Genomic DNA, 11,446 nt, shown 5'->3' with positions numbered 1-11,446 from the left:
AGTGATGGTATGGAAGAATGGGCCAAAATCACACCTGAGCAATGCACACGACTAGTTTCTCTATACAGTAGTCGTCTTGAACCTGTCATCACCAAAGACTTTTGAAAATTTCATTAAGGCTATGTGCCCACGATGCTGAAATGCTCCGGATTTTTTCCTGAGCGTTTCTGCATCTCCCTGGCAGAAAAAACGCATGCGGATTGTACATGCGGATTGTACATGCGTTTTTCCGGCCAGGGACATGCGGATATGAAGCGTTCTTCACATGCATTTCCGCATGCGGGTTGACAAGCACTTTCCAAGCGATTTTAGCATCACTTGGAAAGTGCTTGACAACTTGGTCACACTATATAAATCCATGCAAACGGCATGGATTTATATACTGTGACCGAAAGAATGGTAAAAAATAAAAAAATAAATCTATACTTACCTTCCGATGGCCCCCGCAGTCTTTATTCGCTCAGTCCTGGCTTGCCGGCAGCTCGCGGTACACTGAAGGACCTGCCGACGTCAGCATCGCGTGACCCGTCACATGACTAAATGACGTCAGCGCAGGTCCTTCAGTCCACCGTGATCTGCCGGCAAGAGAAGACGAGCACACCGGAGGCCATCAGAAGGTAAATATAATATTTATTTTTTATTTTATTCTTTTTTCTACAGGTACTATGGTACCCGGGTCCGGAGGAGAGTCTCCTCTCCCCCAGACCCAGGTACCATCCGCACATTGAAACGCATGGAATGCGCATGTACAGATGTAGTGATGCGGATTCCATGCGTTCCAGTGCAAGTCAATGGCGGCGAAAACGAAGCGCTTCCGCAAAATAATTGGTAGTGCTGCGTTTTTTTCCGCAATGATAATCCGCAGTGGAAATTTCCGCAGCATGTACACAGCACATGCAGATTATCATTGGGGGACATGGCAGACCTTCTACCATGCGTTTTTTAAGCGTTTCTGCAGCGTTTTTGCCGCTGCGGAAACGCTTATAAAACGCATCGTGGGCACACAGCCTAAGGGTTTAATACTTTTCACTGTGTCATTTCATTTCATTGCTGCACATAATTTATGGACATTTATGGTTTGGTTTCTTTGACTGTGTGGATTGGATGGGTTGTTACCGACATCTGGTGAGGATTTCATGTCAATAGCATCTTTAGAAATATATTTACTTAGAAGATTGGTGATGTGTTCACTGTATGTTCTCTTATCACATACTGTAGATACTAATTGAACCTACACTTAGCAGCTGTTGAGAAATTTAGGACACTACATTGGATATTTGGAATGTGGGTATTTATCTTCTTGCTCAGCCATATTGTTATAATAACAAATAACACAAACATTAGAGAATAGAGAGGCGGTGAGCTCACGTCTAATCTAGTGCTATGGGTGAGTATAAAAACCCCACACGTATCCTGCGTCCTCACTCCAATCTACAGCACCTCCACTCCAGCTCATACCCCACCAACAAGGATTCAACATGGTGTCTAAGGCCGTGTCCCGGGGACTGATCCTGCTTGTGTTCCTCACCTTACAAGCAACATGTAAGTGTAATAGTTGATTGTAAGATTACTTTTGTGAGCCATCATTACTTTTCCTTAACATGAAGGGATAACTTCTTCATGGCATGCATTTGTATTAACATCGGGATACATTTGATTGAGGAAGCTTTAGAAACAATTCTGAAAATCTCCTACCGTTTTGTGTATACAGCTGCTATGCGGAGCCATGTCTTTCCATGGTATCAGACTACAAATATTTTCCTTTTATACTGCAGTCTGTAGTCTGCTTCCTCTTCTGGGCTTGCATGGAGAGATGGAGAGGGCAGAAATACAAATGGCTTCTCTGTACAGAACCATCAGCAATGATGGACATAACTATAACTATTAGTAATGATGAATGTAGCATCTTCAGTTCCCCAGACCATCAGGGATACTAATATTAGTCACTGGAGTGCCAAAGATCACTAGAAATGTTCTGATTGACACCTTCCATACCTTAGACCACCAGGGATGTTAGCTTTGACTATATCAATACCCTAGACCACCAGGGATGTTAGCTTTGACTATATCAATACCCTAGACCACCAGGGATGTTAGCTTTGACTATATCAGTACCCTAGAAGAGCAGGGATATTATCTTTGACTACAGCAGTATCCTAGACCTCCAGGGATGTTAATTTTGAATATAGCAGTACCCTAGACCACCAGGGATGTTAGCTTTGACTATATCAGTACACTAGGCCACTAGATAAGTTAAATTTGACTATATAAGTAATCTAGACCTCCAGGGATGCTAGCTTTGACTATATCAGTATCTTAGACCAGCAAGTATGTTAGATTTCACTATATCTGTACTCCAGACCACCAGGAATGTTATCTTTGACTATAGTAACATCTTAGACTACCAGGGATGTTAACCTTGACTATATCAGTACCCTAGACCTATACCACAAGGGATGGTAGAATTTACTATATTAGTGCCCTAGACCACCAGGGATGTTAATATTGATTATATTAGTGCCCTAGACCACCAGGGATGTTAATATTGACCATATTAGTGCCCTAGACCCACCAGGGATGTTAGCTTTGACTATATTAGTACCCTAAACCACTAGGGATATTAGCTTTGACAATATCAGTGCCCTAGACCACCAGAGATGTTAATATTGACTATATTAGTGCCCTAGATTACCAGGGATGTTAGCTTTGACTTTATTCATACTCTAGACCACCAGGGATATTAACAATGACTGCCTTAATACCCTAATCTACTAAGTATGTTAATTTTAACCCATTTTATGAAAAAAAACCTTAGAGATTTTGACTTTGACATCTTAAAAATTCCAGACCACAAAAAAGTTAGTATTAATGTTTCCAATACCCTAGTGCACCAGGTATGTTGACATTGGAATTGTGGGACACTCCCTTTAAGCAATTTTCTGACGCCCATTAGTAAATCTGGATAGCCCCTATTAAGAGAAAAAAAGTTGGAACAAAGTTTTAGAATTAAAATCTGTATAAAATTGCGATCTCGCTGCTTACTGGAATCCAAACGCAGTTTTTCTGCTCTCTGCAGTCATAGAAAACCCATAGAAAAACTATCACTGTGCTGACTCTGCCCCTCAGGCTTTGTACTAGGCAGAACACAATGTATTAATTATGGAATGTTCCTTAAAGAAATCTTTGTGTGAATGAAGAATCAAAATCTGTGATCCAACTTGTAAGATTCTAGTCTGACAGTAAATGTTATTTCTGCCTGAAGTTGTAACTTATTCATAGAGTGATATCCATTTCATACATTAATTTTTCCTGTTCTTATTTTCTTACAGTAATTTGTCAAAGTAAGTACAAATTTATATCCTCTCACCTTTAGTTGTGGCAGATGTGAGAAATGGTCTGAGCTTTGCAGCTGTAAGGCTATGTGCCCACGATGCAGAAATCCTCCAGATTTTTCCTGAGCGTTTCTGCATCTCCCTGGCAGAAAAAACGCATGCGGATTGTACATGCGGATTGTACATGCGGATTGTACATGCGTTTTTCCTGCCAGGGACATGCGGATGTGAAGCGTTCTTCACATGCATTTCCGCATGCGGATTGTACATGCGGATTGTACATGCGGATTGTATATGCAGATTGTACATGCAGATTGTACATGCGGATTGTACATGCAGATTGTACATGCAGATTGTACATGCGGATTGTACATGCGGATTGTACATGCGGATTGTACATGCAGATTGTACATGCATTTTTCCTGCCAGTGACATGCAGAAGTGAAGCGTTCTTCACATGCATTTCCGCATGCGGATTGTACATGCGGATTGTATATGCAGATTGTACATGCAGATTGTACATGCGGATTGTACATGCGGATTGTACATGCAGATTGTACATGCAGATTGTACATGCGGATTGTATATGCGGATTGTACATGCGGATTGTACATGCGTTTTTCCTGCCAGGGACATGCGGATGTGAAGCGTTCTTCACATGCATTTCTGCATGCGGGTTGACAAGCGCTTTCCAAGCGATTTTAGCATCACTTGGAAAGTGCTTGTCAACTTGGTCACACTATATAAATCCATGCAACCGGCATGGATTTATATAGTGTGACCCGAGAGAATGTCAAAAAATAAAAAATAAATCTATACTTATCTTCTGATGGCCCCCGGAGTCCTTGTCTCTGCTTGCTGGCAGCTTGCGGTAGATTTAAGGACCTGCCAACATCAGCGGTCGCGTGACCCGTCACATGACTAAATGACGTCAGCGCAGGTCCTTGAGTCCACCGCGATCTGCTGGCAAGCCTAGACAAGGAGACTGGGGGCCATCAGAAGATAAGTATAATATTCATTTTTTATTTTATTCTTTTTTTTACAGGTACCGGGTCCGCAGGAGATTCTCCTCTTCTCCAAACCCGGGTACCATCCGCACATTGAAACGTTTGTATTCCGCATCTACAGATGCAGGGATGCGGAATCCATGCGTTCCAATGCAAGTCAATGGCAGCGAAAACGCCTCGCTTCCGCAAAATAATTGGTAGTGCTGCGTTTTTTTCCGCAATGATAATCCATAGGGGAAATTTCCGCAGCATGTACACAGCACATGCAGATTATCATTGGGGGACATGGCAGACCTTCTACCAAGCGTTTTTTAAGCGTTTCTGCAGCGGAATTACCGCTGTGGAAACGCTTAAAAAACGCATAGTGGGCACACAGCCTAATACAAAACTATACACCGCTTCTTCCATTTCATTAAAATCCTCAAAGCTGTGAATCTCAGGAACAAATTAGAACCATCCCATACACCATTATCAACTGTCCAATATTTCTTTGAACGCCGTGAAGATTAGAAGCTAAAAGAAATGACCCGATCATTCTTTAGTCTGCTGAATAGTTTATATCAAAATGTAAAAAAAAAAAAAAAAAAACCTCTCTAAAAGTAAAATAAAAAAAACATTGAAAAGACACCAGAAAAAGACACTTCAGGACAAAAGATGTCGATGTGCCCTGAAGTGTTTTTTTCTCTGGCGAAACTGCAGAGTCTAACAGATACCTGTGCCTAAGGCTAGGTTCACACATTGCATTTTTGCTGTGTTTATTTTGTGTAAATTTTAAGCTGCTTTTTACAGTACCAGAAAAAGCTATGAGATTTCATAAATCTCATATACACATTTGCTTTTTTTCCTGACTGAATTGGAAAACTGCTGCTTTTTGGAAAATCTGCAGCGTGTCAATTCTTTCATCATTTTTGCAGCGTTTTTTTCACCAATTAAAAAGTGCAAAAACGCTTGAGAAAATACTGGAGCAACCGCAACCCTGCATTTTTTTATGTGTTTTTGTTACGTTTTTGCTGCATTTTTCATGAATAAAACTCATTTCGATAAACATGTACTCTAGACAAATGACATGTAATCAGCACTAAAAAAATACAGCAAAAACGCAACAAAACCTGCTTTTTGTAAGCAGCTTCTTTAGTGTCAAGAGAGCAGGTTTTGCCTGAAGAAAATAACGCAGCGAAAACGCAGCATGTGAACATAGCCTAAGGGTATGTGCACAGTCTTTTTGCAAAGTTTTCAAAGCAGAAACGGAGCAAAACCTCCAAGTTTTTGAGGAGTTTTGCATTTTGGGGATATATACGCACGTCTTCTTTTTCAGGCGGATTTCATTTTGTCAGTAAGCATCCTTTGCCTCACTATTAGGGCTCATACACACGACTGTATTTTTGGTCTGAGTGCTTATCCGAGACAAAAAAAAAAAAAATGATATTCAATGGGGCAATGCAGATGACCGATTTTTTTTACTGACCAAATCTGTGTTGCAGAGATTTAAAAAAATGTGTGTCTTGGCAGGAAAAAAAAAGTGCACACACGGTCATACCCTTAAGGCTGATGCAGACATCTGTGCCCGGACTGCCACGCATGGACTGGCTGCAAGTCTCCAACACGAGTGTGACAGCTTCATATATAGCGGCTGATATAAGTATTGAACATATCACCAAATTTCTAATTAAACATATTTCTAAAGGTGCTATTGACATGAAATTCTCACCAAATGTTGGTAACAACCCATCCAATCCACACAGTCAAAGAAATCAAACCATAGATGTCCATAAATTATGTGTAATAAAGAGAAATGACACAGGGAAAAAGTATTGAACACACTTACTGAAATGTATTTAATACTTTGTACAAAAGCCTTTGTTGGTGATGACTAGTGATGAGTGAGCGTGCTCGTTTAACCCTTTAAACGAGCACGCTCGGGTACTCGCTGAGTAGTTTCGGCGTGCTCGGCATTTCAGTTACAGCCGCCGTGGCTGCATGTTTCGCGGCTGTTACACAGCTGTGACACGTCGGGATTGCCTGTTTGACTGTTTGTGCATTACTTATTATTTTCTTTGAATCAATTGTACCTGCTGATTCCAGGTCTTTCTGTAGCTCTCCACAGGTTGTTCTTAGCTCTTGGACAACTCTTCTGATAATATTTTCACTCCTCTGTCTGAAATCTTGTGGGGAACACCTGGTCGTGGCCGGTTTATGGTGAAATGATTTTATTCCACTACCGGATTGTCGCCCCAACAGTGCTCACTGGAACCTTCAGCAGTTTAGAAATTCTTCTGTAACCAATGCCTTAAATATGTTTTTCAACAATAAGGTTGCCAAGGTTTTGAGGCAGCTCACTGGTTTTACCCATGGTGAGATGTTTCTCATGTGGCACCTTGGTAATCTCTTGTGTAGGCCATCAGTTAAACCAGCTGATATTATTTTTCACTAAGTGGCAGGATTGTGTTATAATAACTGATAGATTTGAGCTGGTGTCATGACTTTCCATGGCTTTTTGCACCTCTCTTTCTTCATGTGTTTAATACTTTTTCCCTGTCTCATTTCGGATTATTACTCATAATTTATGGACATCTGTAGTTTGATTCCCCTGCCTGTGTGGATTGGATGGGTTGTTATTGACATCTGGTGAGAATTTCATGTCAATAGCACCTTTAGAAATATATTTACTTGGAAAATCGGTGACGTGTTCAATACTTATTTCACCAGCTGTACTTCTATTAGGCTATCATGCTCGGACCGGTAGACCCACGGCCAGTCCATGTATAGAGGAGTATGTGACTGTGTTCATTGGATGTCTGTATGAGCCCTTAGTATTGATCCTCATTTTTAACCAGGGTTGGAAAAATCTCAGGAGCAAGGTGACCAATATGACAACAAATTTTCTGCTTCCATCCACCCCAAACATATACGCTGTACTTTCCAGCCATTTATCCAACCTTGGTGCCAACCTAAATCTTGGTGCGGTACATAGAAGTTATCTCTGAGTATTTTCAGTATATAATCGTCTGTTTGCAGTAAGAGTATAGTCATTTAACCCTTTCTCTCATGTTCTCCATAGCTGAAGCCCAGACAACTTCCATTACAGCAGCAACTTCAAATACAACAACAACAACCTATATAACAACCACTACATCAGCAGCACGTATGTATTTAAGCCTGTAACCTTTTGATTCTAAGTATAAAGATGTGCTTCAATGCTAAATTCCCTAATACTATTAGAATTAATATGGTTCTTTATGCGCTTACGTTACCATACGGCAATATTATCTTTACACTGTACAGCGGTATGTAGCCTGAAAATGTGACAGCTGGGTAGAGATAGTTTGTTTGTAACCAAAACCTGAATCAAAATATCCATGTATTGTGGTTGTTATAACTTTGCATTCCTTCTTTTCACAGCATCTGCTATCCCTGCAAAAACCGCCATCATTGCCTTCATCTCCCTTTTTTTCCTACTTTAGATGCCCTCTGTTTTTGTAAGTAAATGTGTCATATTTATATTTTAATGCAAATTGAAAACAATGCAGTTTTGTTACAAAGAGGTCAGTACCACCAGGGCATGTAGAAGGGACCCCTTCGCTCAGGATCTCCTTTTACAAACCACTCCTTAAAGAATCAATATTGACTTTTAGGATCGCTACTTTCAATAGGTGGCACAAGAGTTGTAGTCCTCTTCCTCTCTGAAGAGGCAATTTTCATATTTAATATCCCATAGGAGCATTGCAAGGCTTAAAAGTCTCCTCACATTGGCATGCCAGGCTTGGTATGTCAATCTCCTCAAGGAGAAACGTTACCCCTTGGATCACAAACTGTAGAGCAAAGACTTAAATATAAGGGGCTTGTAGAAGTAGCATCCAGGATTAGATACCTACGGGGAAGCGTAGAGGCCCTTCCGACACCAGTGTAATAGGTGGAACATGGTCAGATGATGGCTTCATTACTGATTTTTCATAGGTGCCCAGAAGTTTCAAGATTCAACTCAGAACATAACACAACCATAGGCTATAGCTGATAACCAAACCAGGGCGTCCCCATTTAGGTGTTAAAATGGACTAGATATTAATGTGACGATGGACCTATACGTGTTGTAGACACTGAGATCCCAAATGGGGCCCAGCAGTATCATTCAACTCATGGACTACAACTATGGGTGATATATGAGAATTGGGAGTTTGCCTTATGGACCGGAAGCTTCATGTTACATTTTGGATGTTAACCAATTTAGCTTTCTTGCATTGGGCCCCCAATCAGGATCCTCATCTACTATAAGAGCAAGAAACAGTTACAAAATATCCTCTTTCTATTTCTGGAGGACCCAGAGATTGGAGGAACCGATTGAATTAAAAAAGAAATGGGCAATGCTTCAATTTTCCTGTGAAGGCGCTGTAACGGAAGGGTTAAATTACTACTGTGATGAATGCCGGCCGGTGGGTGCAGCTCTCTGGTGCCCCCTTACCTCTCAGGTGAGTCAAGGTACTGCACCTAGAGTAAGTGGTGCCAGGAAGCAGCTACCAGCGGGGGAAAACACGGTGGTGTGTTGTCCCTTACACGTCACCAATCCGAGATGCCACGATACAGGCACAACTCTCTGGCGCCCCCTTGCCTCTCAGGTCAGTCAAGGTACTGCACCTAGAGTGAGTGGTCACCGGAGAGGCCGTCCTGTAGCCCTCTGGGTATTTGAGGCCCTCTGCAGTGAGGGCGGTATATATATTCCCTGGCTGCGCCAGTAATATATATCCACACCTCCGACCGTCACTGCCAGCCTTCCTCAAATCCCCCAGATGGTATGCTGCCACCAGTTCTCGTTTGATACAAGCCCGGTCCGTTAATAGACTTGTATCGGGTCAGGAACCAACCCAATAACGTTTCAGCCAAGCGTTTCCGGACCAATGGATTCGTATATGCAGAGTAAAGGATACAGCCCACGATTAATTTATGATTTAATCGATTATAAGAATGCACTAGATTACAAGGCTATACAATTAACTACACAACGGTATTTGGCCAGAATAAGAGCTATAACAATTAGAAATACAAAACACAGGAATAACAACGATAAATCAGTTACCGTTCTTGTGGTGCAAGGGAGGATTTGTGATCCCACAGGTTCAAGCTTAGTTGCAGTCGTCCAAGCCTCAGTAGCACATGGCAAAGGTGCTCCTCCCACTCAGAGACCAGGACCCGACATTAGGAGTTGTTCACATCATCTCCTGGGTCAAACTGAAGGGGTTTCTGGCTGTCGGCTATACTAAAGTACTGTCACGCCCACTCTTAGTGATGTCAGTTTACTAAGCTCCGCCCCCCTACCAATGCTCGTTTTAGCTCCATTTTAGAAAAGTACCCATAACTTTCCCTGGGGTGATCTCATCGTATCACCAGAGGTCTCGTCGTGATCCTACTCTTCTGGGGAAGCCATTGACTCTAAACATGCCTCCCCTGGGGCCTTGTATATGGTTCTTCTAAATATCCAGCTTTCCAGGCCACTCATGGATTTATAAGTCCCATGATTGTGTCCGCGGGCACCTTCCTCACATGATACATTTTATTTGGGTTCTCCAACTTGTATCGTGTGGTTAGGAATTGATAGTGTATCTTGTAGCTTTTGGTGGCCATTTTCCACAAAGAAAGCACATGGTTTTCAGGCTTGCACAAATGGTTTGCTTCTGGTTTCAAGTGACATCAGGTGTTAATTACCCCCCTGGGGCCTAGCTGACTCTGTCCTGCTTGGACACAGCAAAAACTGGCCCATCTATTTACCATATCAAAGAAGTTTCTGGACACTGATCTCCAGAGGTGGGGGCGAATTGTTCTGTTTACCAGAGGCTGCAGAAATGTGACATGGTATAAGCTGTGTGACAATAGGGAAATCTTCAGGTATGACGTATCATACCTAAGACGGCGGCTGACTTTCATGACAACTACAAAGTAGTGTAGCTGATCACTAGTGATCTCAGCTTACCATGGTGGGAACTTTCTAGGAAAAAAACACTCTCCTATGGTGCAAGACTCCTTTATAGAGGGACTGCAACATTAGGGACAGCTCCAGATCACTTCGTGTCATTTGACGTTTATAAGTAACATATAATACATGGTCCCTCTGAGTCCTCCAGAAGGTGAGTTACTATTATTAGGGGCTCATTACCTTGAGAAATACAGAGGGGAGGGGTCTTGGGTGAGGTAGCGCCCTCCGTGTCATCTATGTACCCTAGTAAAGTATAGTAAATGAGGTTGTCCTAATAGGCCAACGTGAATGTACAATAACCCTGTACTTAGTAATTCCTATAGTTCACTCCACCAACACCCCAAAAGCTTAATGATCTAACAATTCATTTTTTTATTTGCAGTTTTTCTTCTTTAAATCCTGAATATAATTGAAGACTCTGGAACTAGAGAATCCTAATGAAGAACCCTAACCTTGTACAGTACCTCCTGAATATGTAGTATATATTATATAATATGTCTTGGCAATATGGGTATAATAAATGGTGCCGTACCCCAGGTGCCAGTTTTGTAGGACTAAGTCATCTCCATCCATGAAGTTGCATGTTGAAGTCTTACTATATTTGTTTCTAGAGATGTTGAGTTTCCACTGAAGTCAAGAAGGGGTCAGATTGTCCACAAAACTTTGATTTGTATTTTAAAATGATCTCATAATAAATTATCTAAAATACTTTCACATGATGCTTGTATCTGAAGGTAATCCCCAGTAATATGGTGATCACCACGTTCATACATCACATATTAGAGCCAAAGGACAAAAAATCCAGTGTAAAAAACTTCTAAAATTGAATTTTAATGTAAATCTTTTAAAATGAACATATATCCAGAGACTAGGATTGTAATGACACAACAGGATAAGTTAGAAACAGATGCGCTTCGGAAAACCTTCCTTAATCATTGATTAATCATTGTAGCTGTCATCAAACAAGTTTTATACTTCCCCTTCATAAAATGAAACTTCTCCAAAAGACAATTTCTTTGAAGAGACCACTAATGATTTGGGTCAGGCTATTCCTTCGAACTATTGGCAATACCCTTATATCATACTTTCTAGCTGCTCCCTAATATTTAGGAGACTTAAAAAAAATTCATTCCTTCCTACCTTTC

General features: G+C 41.3%; 1 long non-coding RNA gene across 1 annotated transcript; it reads left to right on the top strand.

The window, feature by feature from the left end:
• Window positions 1–1,398: 1,398 nt before the first annotated feature.
• LOC141153301 (uncharacterized) lies at window positions 1,399–10,984 on the top strand. Its single transcript, XR_012247282.1, has 4 exons — window positions 1,399–1,542; window positions 7,398–7,481; window positions 7,739–7,815; window positions 10,684–10,984. It is a non-coding gene; the product is annotated as an uncharacterized lncRNA (long non-coding RNA).
• Window positions 10,985–11,446: the final 462 nt, after the last annotated feature.

The sequence above is a fragment of the Phyllobates terribilis genome, unplaced genomic scaffold (genome assembly GCF_046119375.1).
Source record: "Phyllobates terribilis strain yellow unplaced genomic scaffold, ASM4611937v1 Scaffold_7__3_contigs__length_470593459, whole genome shotgun sequence".
In the NCBI taxonomy this organism is placed as follows: Eukaryota; Metazoa; Chordata; class Amphibia; order Anura; family Dendrobatidae; genus Phyllobates; species Phyllobates terribilis.
This window is presented reverse-complemented; position numbering and strand designations above follow the sequence as displayed.